Source organism: Panthera leo, chromosome D3, assembly GCF_018350215.1.
Source record: "Panthera leo isolate Ple1 chromosome D3, P.leo_Ple1_pat1.1, whole genome shotgun sequence".
In the NCBI taxonomy this organism is placed as follows: domain Eukaryota; kingdom Metazoa; phylum Chordata; class Mammalia; order Carnivora; family Felidae; genus Panthera; species Panthera leo.
Window position 1 is genome coordinate 44,163,945 of NC_056690.1, and position 23,050 is coordinate 44,186,994.

The window sequence follows — 23,050 nt, forward strand, 5'->3', positions numbered from 1 at the left end:
TATTGTCATTTTGCAAATAGGCTCTTTTTTAAGGCAAGATGCCTTTTCGCCACCAGGCAGCAGCATTTGGGCACCAGCGGAGTAGTGTTGCCCGTATCGTCCCCGCCCTTCGTGAACACCATAAGGTTTAAACCGTGTGCGATTCCATGGGAAAATTACGAAGCAGTCCCATAAGCCGACTGTGTGTGTCAGGGGAGCACCAAAATATTAACTCTGGATGATATAGTTCAGAGAAGCCAAGTTCACTTTATTTTTTAAAAAATCTCATAGAAAAAAAATCAATGTTTTTAAGTTATTCATACTAACTTAAATTAGTATTTAATTTAATTTAATTAATTTATTTAATTAGTTAAGTTAGTATAACTTAACTATTCATACTAGTTCTCCCACACCATTATCATTCCCATTGTATTTCTCTTTTGATGTGTGATCCTGCCTTTCAATTTCAAAGCGTTCAGTGAAATTTAAAATTGTGATTTTACCAGAACCCTTGTAGAATATGAAAATTATGGGCATTTCCTCTTAAATCAATTGCTTCATTGACTGTGGTGTGAGAGGGTACTTGTTACTCAATCTGCAAAGTAATGTTCTGCACTGCTGTCAGTGGGAAATGTACTTTAATTTATTTCTAATCTTTAGTTTTGCCCATAGGTCAAATTAAAGATTGCTAGAAATAGAAAATGTGGGTATTTTACCACACGCTGGTAAATACTACAGATGAACCTATTGTCTTTCTATATAAAAAAAACATTGTACAGCATCGGAACGGCCCACTAACTTTCTGCAGTGAGTCAGAGGTTAGGAAAATGTTACATTGTTTGAAAAATGTCTATTTTCACTTTATTACATACAAGAAATATTTAGATATAAAGCCATTGTACAAATCAAGATAGGAAGTAAGTCTTCACAAAAATCATAACAAAGGACAACTAAACAAAATTCAGGTATTTTATTAAATGCTTTTGCAGTGACTTCTTGGCTTCATCCAGTATTTTAAGCTGGTCATGTGAATTAAATTTATTTTTAAGCAGAGGGCTTAAAATAAATCTGGCAGTTGCCCTAAAATAAATTTCCTAAACTCTGCTTGTCCTTTTTTATTACCATTTTTAGGTATTCTTTGGAATTTTGTTGTTTCTCGGAGAACTGTGAGTATTATATTGCTTTCCATTGGACACATGAAAAAGTACGAGTAGCTAAGACAATACATAAGTGGCACTGATAAATATAAGTGGAATTTAAAACCAATCTCGCAAAGCTACTAGAAATATATGTGGGGCCTATATATTTTACTTCCCTATATGGTTAATCTGATTGTAACCCCTGACTAGCTGTCTTTTACCAGAAGATAGATGGATTCTGTATGTTTTTTTTTAAATATAAAAGTCCTCACCTATAACAGGGTGAAATCATATGACATTAAAGTTCCTTTCCAACTTTAAAATTCTATTGTGTAGGAGCACCTGGGTGGCTCAGTCAGTTAAGCCTCTGACTCTTGATCTCAGCTCAGGTCATGAGATCGAGCCTTGAGTCAGACTCTGTGCTGAGTGTGGAGGCTGCTTGGGATTCTCTCTCTCTCTCTGTCTCTCTCTCTCTCTCTGCCCCTCCCCAACCTCAGAATAAATAAATAAATATTTAAGTGAAATAAAACAAAATTCTATTGTGTAATTGTGGCTAATATGTTCAACAGCGTTGTGGATTTTTTTTTTTTTAACGTTTATTTATTTTTGAGAGAGAGAGACTGAGCATGAGCAGGGGAGGGGCAGAGAGAGAGGGAGACACAGAATCTGAAGCAGCTCCAGGCTCTGAGCTGTCAGTGCAGAGCCCGAAGCAGGGCTCAAACCCACAAGCTGTCAGATCATGACCTGAGCCAAAGTTGGACACTTAACTGACTGAGCCACCCAAGTACCCTGCATTGTGGATATTTGAGGTGATCCTTAAAGTATATATTAAGAGGGGCACCTGGGTGGCTCAGTCAGTTGAGCATCCGACTTCGGCTCAGGTCATGATCTCACAGTCCGTGAGTTCGAGCCCCACATCGGGCTCTGTGCTGATAGCTCAGAGCCTGGAGCCTGCTTCAGATTCTGTGTCTCCCTCTCTCTCTGACCCTCCCCCGTTCATGCTCTGTCTCTCTCTGTCTCAAAAATAAATAAACATTAAAAAAAAATTTTTTTTAAAAAGGTATATATTAAGATCCTAAGTGCAAATGCAAAATACTGATTTGTATATATAAGAATATAATATTATACATACTGAGCATTTCCATGTGCTAGGAGTTACTCTATGCATTTTTACATAGAATCTAATTAAAACTTCAAAAGAATTCTGCTGTGATTATACCTACATCATAGATGGGGAAACTGAGGTGTAGAAAGATCTGTTACTTGCTCAAGATCATGACAGATCCAGATTGGAACAGAGGCAGTCAAATTCCAGAGTCCCCATTCTTAACAGCTGAGTATGCTAACACTATCCAATCCTAGTATAATAATAAGTATTTCACAACTGTATTATTTACATTAGCACAGATTTAAATGATTCTATGTAAATAAAATTTGCAGTATGATCATAGTTCCTAGGCAAAAATGTGAAATGATTTCAGCAAGGTTCAGAATAAAAAGGACCTTGACAATGTTCAATAACAGTGGCTTAACTATAGGTTTCTAAACACTGGGTCCAAGAACCAGTGGTACTTCTTGGTGGAGTTTTCCTGACCTGCATGCAACAAAATGAGAATAAAGACATATTATTATAATATGTTTTACAAAGTAAGCAGTTCTAATTTAAGACTGTCATTCAGTCTGAAATTCTTTACTATTTTTTTTTTTAATTAAATCTCCTTTCCTTTAAGAAGCAAGAGTAATAGTAAATGGCACAGTTTTTAGTATTCTTACTTGGAAATTTAAACTTACAGAGTTAGCATCTCTATGGAAACACAAAAAGCTAGTTATATCTTAATTTTTCTGTTTTGGGAATTCAAACATCTGGAAACATTTAATTTAGACGAGACTCATGCTAGGACCCAATGAAGAGACTGTAGTGCTGAAACAATTTGTGGCATATTTGGGAGAAATCATGGAAAAATCAGAAAGGTTTGAGTGTAGACTTGTGAATAGTGAAAGGCAGTTAAGTTCAGCATTCTTTTGCTTTTGGTTATTTTGTAGGAAAGAGACTCAGTTTTATGTTTATGGAATTTCTTTCATAAGCATTGATGTGGTAGCTAGCTTCCAAAGATGGTCCCCAGTGAACCATGTCTCCCAGGATGCATGGCCTCCTGGAGTTACCTCCTACACTGAATCTGGGCTGGGGCCTTGTGAGCTGTTCTAACCAACAGAATGCAGCAAAAATGGCATTGTGCCAGGATCAGGCCCAACTTTGAGAGTCTGCCTGGCAACCAACAGTTTAGTGCTCTGGGATATCCAACTAAACTGAGCTCATCTTGGTGTGAGGAAACCCACGCTAACTAACCACATGAAGAAATCACATGGAGGGCAACAGGAATCCAGCAGACCCTGAAAACAGACTCCAGACTTATGACCCAAGTCAAGCCATTCCATCAGCCCCTAGCCATCTGAAAGGCCCAGATGACACCACATGTAACAGAAACAAGCTAATCCCTCCAACCACTGCCCACACAGTAGAATCATGAAGAAATAATAAAATGATTGCTAATTTCAGCCGTTAAGTTTTGGGGCTGTTTGTCAGCAATAAATAACCCAAACAGTTGGGTTTCAGGCAAAGAATCATTCATAGATATGTATATAGATATGTATTTGGAGTACCTTTCATACTTTTTGTATTTCCCACGATACAAGGAAGCTGTCCACAATGAAGTATTGTAAAAGAATGACAATTAACGCATGTTTACTGTTTTCAACAAAACCTTTATTCAAAAGAAATGTAGGGGCACCTGGGTGGCTCAGTTGGTTATGTCCAACTTTGGCTCAGGTCATGATCTTGCAGTTCGTGAGTCCAAGCCCCACATCAGGCTGTCTGCTGTCAGCGCAGAGCCCATTTGGATCCACTCTCTCCCTCTCTCTCTGCCTCTCCCCCGCCTCTCAAAAATAACTAAACGTTAAAAAAAAAAAAAAAAGAAATATAAAGTCTTTTTAAACAAATTAATGAATGCTTCTGGATTTTAAAAAGTATTATGAAGTTATATTCCCATATAAATACATTTTTACATGTATTTTTATATTTTCTCAATTTAGTGCGTAATGTCTTATGCTGTCTAAAAAATGTACTAATAATCAGGTACATAGTGTAAATTGCATATCAATTATAATTCAGTACCGCAAATTGCAAGTAATTTCAAAAATGCATACCACAAATGTGTTAAGAATGTGATGTGGCTAAGTTCCTATAGAAACTTTAGCTAAAATTTCCAAACAAGTTTGATACTTACTATATTTAATACAACTTTCCAAAATAGCATTAAAATTTTCTTTAATGTAAAACGATTTCACTTGATTCTGAACTACTTTAATAAACAGAAAGTTGGAAAAAATTTAGGTTCAGTTTTAAGAACTTGGTTTTATATGCTTAATATTTACCCCAAAGTAGTTTATATGTCCATATTTCTCTACATCTGAGAAGTGAATCAGGAAGAATATGTTCCTTTGCCTAAGGGTACTCTTTATGAGATCAAACTATTCTTTTCTTTCCACAGGACATTCAGGCTTGGGAGTCAGTGTAGTTTGACATTTTTAAATCCACTACAGCCTTGGTGCAGCCTAGGCAGAGTTGGGAATTCCAGTGTCTATCGAGATAAAAGCAAGGAAAAGTGTAGGGCCAGCCGTGAGCACAGAGTGCCTTAAGGGCTTCTCCTGACTCACCCTGAATGCCTTCCTCCAACATCTGTTTTTTATTTCCTAGAAGCTCTGTTCCATTCAACTGCAAATATACTTGCATTGACCCTAGAAACAGAATGCAGAAATAGAAAGAAACAGATTTCTGTAAAACAATTACTTTCCTGCTCTGCGTCATTGCCATCTTGGGGACCCTACTGATACCATACTCACAAGCTCAAGCATGCAAATAACTGATAGTACAATTTTTTCCAAGGACGGGGACTGTTACGTTTGTGGAACCCCTGAGATGTGGGTGCATGACCACAGTAAGAGAGGGAAGCTTAGATCAAGGAGATAATAACGGATACATACAGATGGTCACATACTCTTTCTCATTTTTTGCAACAGCCTCCCATCCAAATTTCACCCTCCTACCCAGCACCACTCCACTGAGTCCTTAGACTTAAGTGTGCTTTCTGACCCACTGCCTTTTAGGTTCTTATATCTCCCTCTTTGGTGCCCTTAAATTGGAGAATTGCCTTTTTTGGCATCAATAGGCTCATCATCCCATATTTACTTCCCTTTTTTATTTGTCACAATTTTTATCACTCCTCTTCAGTCTCAACTTTGACTTCCATACCAAACACCTAGAAAGAGAAAAATGTCTTTCTGACATTTCACTATTTTTATCTCTCTTCCATCATTTCAAGCCCTCCTGAAATATAACATTTTCCCTAAAATCTCTGTAACTGGAATAGAGGCATTGATTCCTCATACCCACCCATCAACATATAAATATTACCCATATATACTCTATATATGCCCTTTACCCCCCACCCCTTCTTTTGCAGGCAGTATAAATATTCTGCTAGTTGAATTTATACATTTGTTTTGGTTTATGTGCTCTTGTCATTGCTGCTTTATTCATTCCCTAGGGCATAGGCTAGGACTTTAAAAGCAACAATCATACTTTTCATTATAAAAATAGTACATACTTATTTTTAAAATTTTGGAAAATATGAAAATATAAAATAGAACAAAAGAATTGAGAAAATCTGAGGAACCAATGATACTCTCTAGTCTTTCCAAACCAAAATGGTTCTCATCTCTGCTTCTTGTCGGTCTATTTTATTCTTTTTCCTCTGTCCATGAACTGATTTTTTCTACTTCTCCCGGTACCTAAGCCAAATATAGCAACTTCAGCATCATACACATACAGTGAATTTAAGTACTTACAGGGGTCAAGAAGGAGTTCTTATTCCAATCCATATTCTGTAAATTTTACATAATTATTTTTTGGATAGTTAATACTTGCATATGACATATAAATCCAAAAGATACGACATGGTACATAATGAAAAGTAATTCTTCCTCCCACCTCTGTCCAGAAGCCACTAGTTCCTTAACACAAAAGGGAACAGCTGTGCAGTTTCTTGTATTCTTTCCATAGGTGCACAATCATATTTGTTATATAGACTTTTCTCTGTCTCGCTTCCCACCCGTCCCCCCCACTGCCGCCCCATCTTGACAATGTGCCTTAGATTTTGTTCTGTATCAGTAAATATAAAACTCATTCTTTTTAACTGCTGTAGAGTACTTCACTTGTTACATGCACAACAATTTATTTAACTAGTACCTTACTAATAGACATTTAAGTTGGTACCAGTCTTTTGCTATTACAAACAATGCTGCAATTAATACTTTCATGCACGAGTCCCTCCTATTTATTTTGATTCTTCTTTCAGTTATATGGTCTCTACAATATTTTTTAAAAAGAAAGTCTCATAGGTACCATGGCTTTCATTCATTTTTTCTTTTTTAAATTCCTACTTAGTCATGGTCTTTGCTTCCTATATTTTTCTATATAATCTTGAACTTATTTTTCCTTTTGCTTCTGCAGTGATTTGGATTTTGGAATAAAGATTTCTTATTTTTAGTCTACTAATAGTTATCTTTAAACATAATGCTGAGTATGCATTTTTATGATTACAAATTTTAAGAATAAAACTAACTTTTGAGAACTTCCTATTTGCACAGGAAACTTGGCACATTTTCTGCCCAACTTTATCTTTCCGCCTTCTTTTCTGAAAATACTACAATCCTTTTTTTCAAGTTTGACAATATTATCTTCAGGTTTGTAACTACATTATAACAATTTGATTTATTTCTGTATGTTTGACTTCTATATTTGTTTCCAGTCCTTGTAGAGAATCTGTTTTCTTGCATTTTAATTTTTACTCATTTTTGAGTGGTCTAAAGTAAAACCTTAAATAATTTTAAAATGAAGAATACTTAGGTGAGATCTAGCATTTCTCTAACAATGTCTGTTGTTCCTCACACATCAGTGAAAACATGGATAGGCAGTTTTTTGGGTCCACAAATTTTTGCCTTAAAAATTAATTAGATTTACTCTTTTAGACTTTTTTAGACTTAGTGCTACTGAGGAAATTAGAAGACCAACCTGTGTCTTGCTGCTCTACTGGCAGCATTTTCTTACTTAGCTCTTGTAGGATTCCTGAAATTCAAAACCTTCACTGGGATAATTCTAGAGGTGGATCTCTTGTCATAATTTTATTTTTCCCGAAAACGAGAACACCTTAAAAGACTCAGGTCTTTCTTTACCTGAGTAAAGTAAAATTTTTGTCTAAGTTTACTGCACATGCTCCGTTTCTTATTTTCTTCTTTTGGAACAACTCTTGGTAATTAGGATCTCATCTTTGTCCTCACCTCTATTTCTTTGGTCTTCTACATTCTGGGAAAGCTTCTCGAGTTTTTATTCTGAAACACTGATTTGATTTTCTGCACCAAGAAGTCGGCTATGTACTGATTCCAGGATGGATTCTATTTGAGTTACTGCATTTCTAAATTTTGGGTTCCTTGAAGCCTTTTCTAGTTTGTTTTCTTCTCACCCTAATCTGTTTTTATTTCAATTTGGCCTGCTCTATTTTTTAATAGCCTGTATTTCATAGACACAGATTTTTTTAAGACATAACTTATATCTAGTATAATGGACAAACATTGTGTGTACAACTCAATAGAGTTTACATAAAATGCACTCATGTGAACAATACTCAAATCAACTATAGAATACTTTCAACACTCCCAACTGTTTCCTCATTCGCCCTATCCATAAATCCCTCACCAAGGTTAATTAATATTCTGATTTCGATCACCATAGACTAATTCTATTACCATTAGGTTAGGTTATGTGTTGGGGCACCTGGGTGGCTCGATCAGTTAAGCAACTGACTTAATTTCAGCTCAGGTCATGATCTCATGATTTGTGGGATTGAGCCCCACATCAGGCTCTGCACTGAAAGCATGGAGCCTACTTGGGATTCTCTCTCTCTCTCTCTCTCTCTCTCTCTCTCTCTTTTTTCTGTCCCTCCCCCACTCATGCTCTCTCTCTTAAAATAAATAGATAAAACTTATAAAAAAAGGATTAGGTTACATGTTTTAGAATTTCACAGGAATGGAATCATATAGTACATACTTTTTTGTGACTGACTTCTTTAGTTTTATACATTTTGTGACATTTTTTATTGTAGTAAAATATATATAACATAAAATTTCACATTTTAATCTTAAAAATTTTTTTAAATGTTTGTTTATTTTAAGAGAGAGAGAGCAGGGGAGGGGCAGACAGAGAGGAGAAGAGAGAAAATCCCAAGCCCAGATGTGAGGCTCAATCCCACAAACTGAGAGATCATGACCTGAGCCAAAATTAAGAGTTGGACGCTTAACTGACTGAGCCACCCAGGCACCCCCCATTTTAACCATTTTTAGGTGTACAGTAAAATGATATTAAGTATACTCACATTGTTGTGCAACCATCCATCCATCTCCAGAACTTTCCATCTTTTCAAATTGAAATTCTATATCCATTAAACAACCACTTCCCATTCCCTCATCCTCTGAGCCCCTGGAAACCATTATTCTATATTTTGTCTCTGTGAATTTAACTATTCTAGGTACCTCATACAAGTGGAATCATGTAACATCAGTTCTTTTGTGTCTGACTTATTTCACTTCACATAATGTCTTCATCTATATTGTACCGTATGTAAGAATGTCATTCCTTTTTAAGGCTAAATAATATTTCATTATACATATATACTCATATACATATATATTCATTTTGTTTATCTATTCATTCTCAATGGACATGTTTTTTTTTTAAAGCTTTCTAATATTTTTTCTTGTTCCTGTAGTAAATCAGTAGTAGATGAAGATGAAAACTTTTTAAAAACTCTTAGATTATTTCTCTTGTCTTGTATGCAAAAATGTATTCCATTGGGGGGGTGCCAGGGTGGCTCAGTTGGTTAAGCGTCCGACTTCGGCTCAGGTCATGATCTCGCAGTCCATGAGTTCGAGCCCTGTGTCAGGCTCTGTGCTGACAGCTCAGAGCCTGGAGCCTGTTTCAGATTCTGTATCTCACTCTTTCTCTCTCCTTCCCTGCTCATGCCCTGTCTCTCTCTTCTCAAAAATAAATAAACGTTAAAAAAAAATTTTTTTTTAATGTATTCCATAGGTCCCACTCCTTTCACAATTTTCTCAACTTGGAGGTGGGAAAAAAATATCTAGGCCCAGAGTTTGAAAAAAGATAAGGTGAGGAGTTTTGCTGTTTACTTCCCTCATCTAACTTAGGTACTGATTGACTCTCCTTCTCTAATAGTCTGTGATTCGATATGCACCGGCCTATTCCAGTTTTTATTGCTTAACAGGCATTTATCTTGTGTGTTTCCTCTGAAATGAGATAGAATCACTTCCTGATTCTCTATTAGAAAGAGGATGTTTAACATAGAGAATTTAACTGTATTGACTCCTCTTTAATGACATTGAGTGGTGCATGACAACTTTACCCCTCCCTGAGTTTTCACTACTTTTAGTGTTCCTCTACCTGACCTGAAATTCTTTACTTTTGAGAGTATTAAATATACCAAGATATCCATTCTCTTTATCCTAGCTTTACTATGTGCTAGGGATTATAGAAACTGAATTAATTAAGAGAGACACTTATGAAAGGAAGGGACTCTGTTCAGAAGTCTGTTTCCACACAGTGAAGGCCATGGCTGCCTATCTTTCTCATTAGTGAAGCTCTGTGTTCCCAAACTATGGGCAGTAGTGAGGGAAATCATGGGGAAGTATGACACAGAATTCTTTCTACCTATTTTCTGGCTGTGCTTTCCTTCAAAAGATGCTGTGTGCCTGAGATATCAATTCTGTTTCTTAATTTGGCACTATTGAAAATTTAATAATAGGAATATTTCCAGAAATGTCTTTTATGATTGACTTTTAGTCTTTGGGAGTTTGTTGTGCATTTTCATCTTTCTACTTAGTGAATATTTAATAGAAAGTTGGGAGAAGAACTATTAAATGCTATTATTACTCAGCCATTTTTCTAACCCTGAGGTGTGGGTCCATGATTGTTTGACTTACTTTATATAACCTGGGTATTATAAGACACCCAGGGAAGAGTATCTTCCCCTACTGGCCTGATACCTTAAATGCAAGTATTAAAACAATTTGTGTTAAGTATTTGCCATTCTCAAGATTCTCATGAAACACAAATATTCTCCAAAGGGATAAAATAGGTCAGTATCATCTTGGTTTGATAACTTTAAGTTGTCAACCAAAGCTAGTTTGCTATGGCAGTGTGGGAGAAAAGCACAAAAGCTAATGACAACTAAAGTATTTTCTAGGATTCAGACCACAACTTTAAATTAGGGAAGCAGAAACACTTTACCATGGAGCCCTCCTTAGTGCCCCAGGCAATCCCTGACAAGTCCTCAGTACTTCCTATCTAGAGGAGCATCAGAGAAGAGTTGGAAAGCACCATTACCTATGGCCAACTGCTAATCAGTCCCAGGATCTTTACCACAAACTGGTGGCTTTCTATGATTCTTTTTTTGCTTTTTACCAATGTAAATCTTAGTTGTTATGACATGTTATGACACAGTCTAATATGAAAAACAGATAAAAGTGTACTGCTTTAATTGAAGCAAGGAGTGGTTTCAGAGAGTATACCCTCTCCCTACTACTTTGGCCTTGAACAGGCTCTATGGAATGCCTAAAGCTCTGAATAGCACAATTTCTAAATCACTATCCTAGACATCACTAAAGGATGTTTGTGCAAACTACCCACTGAAGAAGAGTATGAGAAAGGGCATCAAGATGTCTCAGCATAACTAGAATGCTTGAATTCTGATTTGGTCAGTTATTTTAAGAATATACTTGATTGGTGTTGTCTATACTTAGCACCCTTACCCTCTTCCTACCCCAGGCAACTAGTGAGGGAGTTCCATTGGGCTGTGTGATCTCCAAGACCTTACTCTTCCATTATGGAACATCCTAAAGAAATGTATTTCTTACATCTACTCTCAAAATATGGCTTCCAATTCTGACCAAATGAGACTGCACCCACTGTGGCCTATCTCTCTGATTACAACTAAAAAGCTCTGGACAAAATACACAAAAACAATGACCTGAGGACTCTTTTAAAACAAAATCTTTTTTTTAATGTTTATTATATTTTTGAAGGAGAGACAGACAGAGTGTGAGTGGGGGAGGGGCACAGAGAGAGGGAGACACAGAATCGGAAGCAGGCTCCAGGCTCTGAGCTGTCAGCACAGAGCCCGACGTGGGGCTCAAACCCACGAACTATGAGATCATGATCTGAGCCGAAGTCGGACGTTCAACCAACTGAGCCACCCAGGTGCCCCATGAGGACTCTTAAACATAAATGGAAATCAGGCAGATTGTGAAGTGGAGTCAAAACTTGAGAAGCAACACATTTGAAAATGAGTTTTCTGTTCCCTCCCCACCTTTTGTTTCTTTTGTCTTTTCAAAAATTTTTTTACTATTAATTTATTTTTGAGAGAGAGAAAGACAGCAGGGGAGGGGCAGAGAGTGGGACACAGAATCTGAAGCAGGCTCCAGGATCTGAGCTGTCAGCACAGAGCCCAATGTGGGGCTCAAACTCATAGACCTCGAGATCATGACCTGAGCCAAAGTCGAAGGCTTAACCAACTGAGCCACCCATGTGCCCCTTCCCCCCACCCTTTTTCCAGTGGCTTTGTCCCAAGGGTGGGCCCCATGTGCAGAAATGCTCAGCAGCCGTGATATAAGCAGTTAAACCTCTAAAAAGAAATCTCTCCTTTCTGCACAAAAGAACTGGGAAAAGGGGTCTCTGTGGGGGCAGAAAGCATAGGAGGAAACCTGGAAAGAGGTGAAGAGGATGCCTTAATACTGTGTAAAAAACTATACTGGATTCTAGTTTATTCTTGAGCTGCATTTGCATAGGACAGACCCAAAGCTGCATAGCAAAAGCTTTGAGAATTGAACTAAGAATTAAACCACCAACCAGAGATCAAAGAGAAATAAAGGGAGTCCACCAACACTGAACATCTGCACAGTCATTTCGGGCTGCTGTATGTCTTTATTACCGCAAGGGCACGTAGGGATGAGGCCCAGTGACCCTGCAATGATTTATAGACCGATCTCCTCTCTCGACAAGGACAACAATGGAGGTGATCAGGTAGAGGATGGCTGCAATGAGGGCTCGGGAGAAATTAGTCCAAGGGCAGTGAATGAACTGTATCTTGGTGTGTATATCACATATGTAAATGACAAAGAATATCTCAGCACAGACCATCTCAACCACCAACAGAGAAGAGTATCCTGGCGTTGAGATACTGAACCAGATTAGAATCACCTGGCACAATATAATCTCAGCAAACAGTAGAATTCCCTTTCTAGTGCACAAGAAGTTGGTGCAGGCAGCCCAGCAGCCATGGGCTGAGAGACACTCAGACTCCAGCATGGGGAAGTCTGGAGTTCCTGGGGGCATGAAGGATCTGCATTCTTGATGGAGATTTCTGAGCAAGACGTTGCACACCCAGTCGTTTTGCCTGCTGTCTAGAAAGTGATTTTAAAAACTTATAGTCTGAAGCTAACTGGATTGACCACTTGCTAAAACATTGATGATTATGATGATGATGATGATGATGATGATGATATCCCTTAGAGTATTTTAACAGTATTCATATCTACACAATTTAATATTTAAAAAGTTCAGAATACATTCCAAAATTACCTGATAAGCAAAGAACTAAGAAATGTGACCAATTCTTCAGGGAAAGACAATGAACAGGTGCAAACCCTAAGATGACACAGATGCTGAAATTATAACACAAAGACTTTAAAACAAGAGATACTAAAATAAGCTCCGTGAAGTAAAGGTAAACACACATTAAATAAAATTTTTGAAAGGTAAAGTTCTCAGCAAAAAAAATTAAATTACAAAAAAAGAACAAAACAGTTTTAAAACATACAATCTTTGAAATTTAAATTTTACTGGTTGAGCTCAAAAGCAGAAGGAAGATGACAGAGAAAAGAGTGGACTTAAAGATAGTTCTGAAGAACAAAGAGAAAAAAGTGGAATTGAATTTCAGGGAGTCATGGGACTATATCAAAAGTCTCACATTTGTATCTGTCTCTGTATGACTTATTTCACTTAGCATAACGCTCTCCCATTCCATCCACTTTGCTACAAAAGGCCATATTTCATTCTTTCTCATTGCCAAGTAGTATTCTATTGTGTATATAACCCACAATTTCTTTATCCATTCATCAGTTGATGGACATGTAGGCTCTTTCCATAATTTGGCTATTGTTGAAAGTGCTGCTAGAAACATGGGGGTATAAGTGCCCTTATGCATCAGCACTCCTGTATCCCTTGGGTAAATTCCTAGCAGTGTTATTGCTGGGTCATAGGGTAGATCTATTTTTAATTTTTTGAGGAACCTCCACGCTGTTTTCCTGAGTGGCTGCACTAGTTTGTATTCCCACCAACAGTACAAGAGGGAACCTATTTTTCCACATCCTCTCCAGCATCTATAGTCTCCTGATTTGTTCATTTTAGCCACTCTGACTGGTGTGAGGTGATATCTCAGTGTGGTTTTGATTTGTATTTCCCTGATGAGGAGTGACATTGAGCATCTTTTCATGTGCCTGTTGGCCATCTCAGAAGACCATGGGGGAGGGGAAGGGGAAAAAAAAAAGTTAGAGAGGGAGACAGCCAAACCATAAGAGACTCTTAAAAACTGAGAATAAACTGAGGGTTGATGGGGGGGTGGGAGGTGGGGTGGGAGGGAGGGGGGGTGGGTGATGGGCATTGAGGAGGGCACCTGTTAGGATGAGCACAGGGTGTTGTATGGAAACCAATTTGACAATAAATTTCATATTTTAAAAAAAGTCTCACATTTGTAACAATGGAGTCCTATAAAGAAATTGGTGCAGAAAAAAAAAGTGAGGAACCAATGGCTGAAAAGTTCCTAAATTTGGTGAGAGACATTAACTTACATATTCAAGAAGTTTAGTTAACAAAAACAGAATAAACTCAAAGAAAACCAGAACCAGACATATTATAATCAAACTTCTGAAAGCTAAATATATACAGAAAAAATCTTAAAAGCAGCTAAGGAAAAATGACATATCACATATAGGAGAACAATGATGTTAACAATGACGGTAGACTTCTCATCAGAAACCATGGAGGCCAAAAGACAATAGAATGACATTTTTAAAATGATAGGAAAAAATCGTTAACCCAGCATTCTACATTCAGCAAAATATCCTTCAGGAATGAAGGAGACATAATGATATTCTCAGAAGAAGATAAACTAAGTTAGAGAACACATGACCAACTAAAAGAAATGTTAAAGGAAGTTCTTCAGACTGAAGGAAAATAATACCAGGTGAAACCTGGAACTTTAGGAATGAAAGAAGAATAAAAACAGTAATATCTGGGTAAACATAGAAGACGATTTTTTAAAAAGTTCCTTAAAATATGTGTAATCATTGAAAGAAAAGTTTTCATGTCTGATGGGGTTCTAAATGCATGTTAATTTAGAACAGTGACAACTATGCAATAAAGGGTAGAGATTAAGGGATTTATGGGGTTGTAAATTTCTCGTATTACTTAAAATTAAAACATTACTTAAGAAGACTCTGAAATGTTAAGTATTTCTACTCTGCTTATCGAGAGCAGTGGTTCTCAACTTGCAATAGTTTTGCCCATCAGGGGACAATTGGCAGTTTGGAGACAGCCATCAGTGGGGGAAATGTGTAACTGGCATCTGGTGGGTAGAGGCCAGAAATGTTGCTAAACGTCCTACAGTGCACAGAACAGCTGTACAGAACAAAGAATTATCTGGTCCAAAATATCAATAGTATTATTGTTGAGAAACTCTTCCCTAGAAAAAAACAGAAAAAGAGAGAGATAGAAATGGAGACAGAGAGAATAACAAAATATAATACATAAAATAGAGTGTAATACTCAAACTATTTAAACTATCCAAAAGAAAGCAGAAAAGAGGGAAAAGGGGAACAAAATATACATAGCAAAATAGTAAACCTAAAATCAACCACACCAATAATTATATTGAATGTAAATAGTAAACACACCAATTAAAAGATCAAAGTAGTCCTAGTGGATTAAAAAAAAACAACTACAGGGGCGCCTGGGTGGCTTGGTCGGTTAAGCGTCCCACTTCAGCTCAGGTCATGATCTCACGGTCCGTGAGTTCGAGCCCCGCGTCGGGCTCTGTGCTGACAGCTCAGAGCCTGGAGCCTGTTTCAGATTCTGTGTCTCCCTCTCTCTCTGCCCCTCCCCTGTTCATGCTCTGTCTCTCTCTGTCTCAAAAATAAATAAACGTTAAAAAAAAAAATTTAAAAAAAAACAACAAAAAAACAACTACATGTTCATCTCAAGAAACCCGGTTTAAATATAAAAACTTAGATAGGTCTGGGGTGCCTTGGTGGCTCAGTCAGTTGGGTGGCTGACAACAGCTCAGGTCATGATCTTGCAGTCTGTGGGTTTGAGCCCCACGTCGGGCTCTGTGCTGACAGCTCAGAGCCTGGAGCCTGTTTCTGATTCTGTGTCTCCCTCTCTCTCCCCTTCCCTGCTTGCTCTCTCTCTGTCTCTCTCTCTCTCAAAAATAATAAACGTTAAAAAAAAACTTAGATGGGTTAAAAGTAAAAGGATAGAAAAAGATGTATTATGCAAACAATAAGCAAAAGGAAGCCAGAGTGACTATTTTAATATCAGACAATGTAAGCTTCAAAACAAGGAATATTATTAGGATAAAAAAGGCCATTAGAGATTAAGAAGATGGTCACTTACCAAGAAGACATAACAATCCTAAGCAGGTACGGTACACACCTAATAAGGAGACTTTACATAAAATACATGAAGCAAAAACTAATCGTGACAAATTTAAATAAAATAATACAAAGTATGTTAATTAACCATAATAAAATTGTATTATAAATCAACAACAGAAAGATAATTTTCTTTTAGTTTTGCATGTGGGTGTCAAATTGTTTGATCACCAGTTGCTGAAAAAGTATTCACCACTGAATTCTTTGGCAACCTTGTCAAAAATCAATTGACCAATTTGTATGAAACTAAACTCTCTGTTTTGTTCAATGGATCTATATGTTTTTCCTTTACTAGTATTACACTGTTTAGACAACCGTAGGTTTATAGTAAGTTTGAATCAAATAGTGTGTTTTCCCATTTCAAAATTGTTTCAGCTATTGTAGGTCTTTTGTTTCTGAAGTTTTAGAATCAACTTGCTAATCTCTGCAAAATACTCTGCTGAGATTTTGATAGAGATTACATTAAAACTATAGATTAATTTGAGGAGAATTGATATTCTAAAAAGCCTTCCAATCCATGAATACAGTGTACTCTCTATTTATTTGGGTCCCCTTTTACTTCTTACATCAATAATTTATAATTTTTAGCATATATGTTGTTAGATTATACCTAAATATTTCATATTTTTATACTATCATATAGTTTTCAAATTTCAATTTCTAATAGGTTTTGCTACTTTACAGAAGTAGAATTAATGTTTGCGTATTATATGTAAAGTATAATCTTATGACTTTCCTAAATTCACTCATTAGATCCAATAGCTGTTTTATACATTCTTTGGCATTCTCTATTTGCTGTCGGTCAATAGAGAGAGATTTCTTTCTTACCTTTCAATATGTATTTATATTATTTCTTTTTCTTGTCTTATTGCACTGGGTTGGCCCTCTGGTACGATGTTAGATAAAGGCAATGAGGGTGGACATCCTTCCCTTGTACCTTATCATAAAGAAAAGAATTCAGTTTTTCATCATTTTGTGAGTTACAGGTATCCTCTGCTAAGATGGGAAGTTTTTTTTTTTTTTTTTGATTTGATAAGCTTTCTAAAAATTCAATAATAGATGTTTTTTCTGCATCTCTTGAGATGATTGCGTAGTTTTTCTTTTGTATTGTATTTATATGGGTAAATTACATAGAATGTAAAATATTAAACCAACTTTCCATTCCTTGGGTAAATCCCAAACTTATCATGAAGTATTATCCTTTCTACATATTGCTGGAGTCAATTTACAAATATTTTAAAGGTTTTTTTGTGTGTGTGTCTATGTTTATATTATGTTTATTTCCTTTTCTCTTTTGTTTATATTTTTTGCTTATTATCATGGTAATGCTAGATTCATACAATAAGTTGGGAAGGGTTCCTTTCTCTACCATTTTCTGGTAGAGTTTGTGTGGAATTGATATATCTTTGAGGATTTAAAAGAATTTTTTAATGTTTATTATTTATTTTTAAGAGAGAGACAGAGTGAGATAAAGTCTACGTGGAGTTCCACTCTGAGCATGGTGTCTGCTTGGGATTTTCTCTCTCTTTCTCTCTCTCTCTCTCTCTCTCTCTTTCTCTTTCTCTCTCCTTCTGCCTCTCTCTCTCTCAAAATAAATAAACATTTTTCAAAAAAAATAATAAATATTTATTTTTGAGAGAGAGAGAGAAAACAAGCACTAGCTTGGGAGGGGCAGAGAGAGAGGAAGAGAGAGAAAATCCCAAGCAAGCTCCATACTGTCAGTGCAGAGCCTGATGTGGGGCTCCAACTCACAAACTGTGAGATCATGACCTGAGCCAAGATCAAGAGCCAGATGCTTAACTGACTGAGCCACTCAGGCACCCTGGTACTCGGTTTATTTTAGAAATGTGTTGTTTAACTTCCAAATATTTGAGGATTTTACTCATATCTTTCTATTGTTTTCTTGCTTAATTTTGTTCTGGTCAGCTAACATACTGTATATGTGAATTTTTCTCCAACTGATTTTATCTACTGTGGTAAAAGATACATAAAAAGTTTTACCATTTTAATAATTTTTAAGTGTACAATTCAATGACTTTACACACATTCGCAATGCTATGTAACTATCACCACTGTCTATTTCTAGAATTTTAAAAATTATTTCAAATAGAAACTCTTAACCTATTAAACAAAAACTTCCTTCCCCCCAGTCTCTTGCAACTCTAGCCTACTTTCTGTCTCTATGAATTTGCGTATTCTTGTATGGTTTGAATTCTTTAAATTTGTTAAGATTTGCTTTATGGTCCAGACTATGGTCTATTTTGGTAAATGTTCCATATACATTTGAAAAAATTATTATGCTGATGGTAGAATATTCTATAAATGTAAATAGGATCAAGTTGATTGATGGTATTGTTCTTTTATATTCTATTGGTTTTTTATTAAATTGTTCTATTGATTTCTAAGAAAGAAGTATTGATACCTCCTTATATAAATGTGGAATTTTCCGTTTAGTTCTATTAGTTTTTGCTTCATATATTTTGATGCCCTCTTGTTAGGTGCATACACATTTAGGATTGGTACATCTTTTTGATGAGTTACCTATTTCTTTTTTTTTAATGTTTATTTATTTACTTTGAGAGAGAAAGAGAGAGCATGAGCAGGGGAGGGGCAGAGACAGAAGGAGAGAAAGAATCCCAAGTAGGCTATGTGCTGTCAGCACAGAGCCCAATGGGGCTCTCAATCCCATGAACCAATCCCAAGAACATGACCTGAGCTGAAATCAAGTTTCGGATGCTCAACCGACTAAGCCACCCAGGTGCCCAGAGTAATCCATTTCTGATTATGTAATGTCTCTCTTTATCCTTGCTAATACTTATCTTTCCAAATCTTCATTATAAGCTCTCCAGATTCATAAACTGGAATTACTCCATCTCATAGTCTCAAGTCACATATCTTCCCTGCTCCACCCAGTGATATATCTTAATGTGATTTTGTTAGATAACTACAGTAGTTTACATGTTTCTAAAAGCAGAACTATTTGGCTTGCAGAACAAATTGAGAGTTGTGTGGCGACTGAAACATATGCCCTCCAAATACAAGGTAATCTCACATTAGCAAAAGAAAAATTTTAGAAAGCATTCTATGGTGGTGGTTTGAAATAGTAGATTGAATGAATTGAAATCCTATTTAGGACACCTTATTGTGTTTTATCTTACATTTTGGGACCTCTGGCCTGTTTCCTTGTCCTGTATTCCCTCCTAACTAATGTTCTAGTAAACATCAGAGGGACTGAGCATCAGAGTGACCCCTAATGCCAGAGTACACACATTCCCACTCCCTAAATGCCAAGCTAAATTCCTGAGGGAGCCAGGATCGACTTAATATCTATTTCCAGATTATAGAATAGTGGAGAGTTTTGTAAGGTTGGTTTTAGTCCTAACAAGGCAGCATTGGCCATCATAGTTTGCTGTGTCAATGTGTAGGAAATAGTATCTCCTTGCCACCTATACATGACCATTATTTCCCCAGCATGGGACTTTTAAAAAAATCACTAACCCAGAAAACAACTCTTAACTGCCTAGAGAAAGGGAAAATTATCTTTCTTGTGATTCATCAGAAAAGTTAAATGATGAAAATGGGGAGTATGCTTTCTGAGTCTCAAATTTTTCATCTGGAATATGGGAATTATGATAATGCCTGCCTCAGATATTGCTGTGAGAAACAAATAAGATAATTGATAAGAAATAATTTAATAAACTATAAAACTCTAATATTGGTTATTAATATTGCTTTTTATAGTACCAATAAGATTTATTACCTTAATAACCTAGTTTTAACTGGGAAAGATGATGTCTTCCTTTAGCTTATATTTCTTTCAAATTCCTTTTTCACTTTATGAAAAGAAGCAGTTGGCATTTCAGCAAATTTTTTCTTTCAGTTTTGTTGAAATATGATTGGTATATAGTATTGTATAAGTTTGAGCATATAGCAAAATGATTTGACTTACACAGATTGCAAGCAAATTATTACTATTATTTGTTAAATTTATCTATTTATTTTGTAAGATAAAGAGAGAGAGCGAGGGGCAGAGAGAAAGGGAGAGAGAGAATCCCAAGCAGGCTCTGTGCTGTCAGCATGTGGCCAGACACAGGGCTCCATCTCTCAAGCCAAGGCAAGGAAGGCTCAGTCCCAGGAACCATGAGATCATGACTTGAGCTGAAATCAAGAGTTGGACTTTTAACTGACTAGGCCACCCAGGCACCCCATAAGCAAATTATTTTTAAAACTCCTTTATCCTTTATATTAATTCCTCTGCTTTCTATTTTCAACAAAATGATTCAATCTGTCCATATCATTTTCAATGAATCCATGTCCACTTAAAGGTATTTTAAGAAGACAAAATATTTCCATGAGCATACATGGTACATCTTATCTTTTAAAGACTAAATTTGAAAAGCTAAATATCTTTCCTTAGCCATTTCTAAAATATGTCACCCCTATATACCAGTCTTCAACTTCTCAGAATTCATATTCAATCATCACTATAGCTCAAAAAAAAAAAATACGTATATATACATGTATATGTATATATATGTATATATGTATATGTATATGTGTATATATATACATATATATACATGTATATATATGTATATATGTATATGTATATGTGTATATATATACATATATATACATATACATATATGTATATGTATATGTATATGTATATATATATATATATGTATATGTGTATATGTATATGTATATGTATATGTGTATATATACATGTATATGTATGTATATATGTATATGTATATGTGTATATATATACATATATATACATATACATATATGTATATGTATATGTATATATATATGTATATGTGTATATATATACATATATATACATATACATATATGTATATGTATATGTGTATATATATACATATATACACATATACATATATACATATATATACACGTATACATATATATATATACACATGCATATATGTGTATAAAACTTCTGTTTCAGATAAGGCCAGCTAGAATACAGTCTTACTGTATAATACAGCTTTTTAGTCTATGCAAAGCATAGTATTTTTCCTAAAGTGGGCCTAATGCAGGGCTTGAACTCATGACCCTGAGATTAAGACCTGAGCTGAGATCAAGAGTCAGACATTCAACTGACTGAGCCATGCAGGCACCACCCATAGTACTTTTTTTTCTATTGTGGCATAATTGACATATAATATCCCATTAATTTCAGGTGTACAACATAGTGATTCAGTATTTTTTACACATTACAAAATGATCCCCATGATAAATCTAGTTACTATCTGTTACCATACAAAGTTATTGAAATATTATTGACTATATTCCCTATCCTATATATTACATCCCCATGACTTCCTTATTTTATTACTAGAAGCTTGTACCTCTTAGTCCTCTTCACCTATTTTACCCTGGAAAGCATAGTTTAAAGTCTCTGCACATACAGTGTATGTGTTTTTTTGAAATATGAGTTTGACAAAAAAAAAAATAATGAATTCCTTACATTATTCAGAATAACTTAAAGATTTTAGTGGGTTCAACATCATATTTTTGAACACCATGTACTGACATGAACACCTGTTTATAGAATCTGTAAGAAACACTGTTGAAAGCATAATCTAAAAAAAATTTTTTTTTTATTTTAAAGTTCTCAAAATCAGCTTGCCTATTTGGAATTAATTTTGATTGGGATTTTCTTTGCAAATATGAAGAGTAAAATGTTTTCGATTATTTGATTATCTCAACTACTTGCACTCTAAATAAATGAGTTTTATGCATTTTCACTGAATAGGCAATTAGGAGAGGGAGAATGCATTCATAATGACCAAGAATTGGCATTTGTGAAAAATAAAAACACAATTATTTATAAGTGAATTGTTCATTTTGCTATTGAGTTTCTCACTATTAAAATGTAATTATCTGATTTCTAAATAGAAGCATTCCAAAAGATTAAAAATTTTAATTATAAGTACTTTTTAACTTTTTTCGTAAAGAGACAAATACAAGTTTTTCACTAAGATATATTATTTATTTTAAACTTCATAAATTACATGGAATAAAATGTCAGAAAGGTGTTGGATAAATGTAATAACAGTTAATATTTGTAATTGTAATGAATATTTATTATGTTTATCAATGTTTAGTAAGCCCTTATTATGTACCTTGTATATTTCTAGAATTTTATCTGATTATCTCATTTTAATTATCATAACCCTCTGACAGATCTCCATTTGAAGATAAAGACACATTGAGCCTCAGAATATTATTTAACTTATACATGTCAAGAAGCTAGTATATGACAGAAGCATAATTTGAACAAGGTCTCTGACTTCATAGTCTGTGAATTTGCTTGTGTTTAAGTGTATTTGTGTATGTGTCTCTATCTTAATATACAAGTAAAGACTCTGTACTATTTTCAGTTGTATTAAAAGAGGAAGCTAAAAAAATTTTCCTTCCTCTAGTATCTAGTATGAAGGACCAAATATTTATATAATTTTTAGGGTTTTTCAAAAATATACGGTGTGTATAGTTATACTGCATATCTCATGAGTATATGTATGTTTTTATAGTTCTTATGCCTTGAAGGAATATTCTTATCTGATATTTTAATAGAAGTATGGTATTCTCTAACATTATAAAGGTATGAAAAATTTGAAGAACTAAACCATTTCAGTGGCTAAGAAATCACATACAGACATGCTGTAAAACGTACTAAATAACTCACAATAGCAGTTTTAAATATCTTCATTTTTGAAAAAAGTTTGATAGATTTCAGTTTTTAGAACAGTTTTAGATTCACAGAAAAAATGAGTGGAAAGTACAGTAAGTTCCTATAGTTATATCCCTGCCTCTGAAATACAGATGTTCCTCCACTTAACACCTCTACCCCTAGTAGTACATTTGTTACAATTGATGAACCAACAGTGACACATCATTATCGCCCAAAGTCCATAGTTAACATTAGGGTTCTGTCTTGATATTTTACATTGTATGGGTTTGGACAGATGTATAATGACATGTATTCACTATTATAGTATCATACA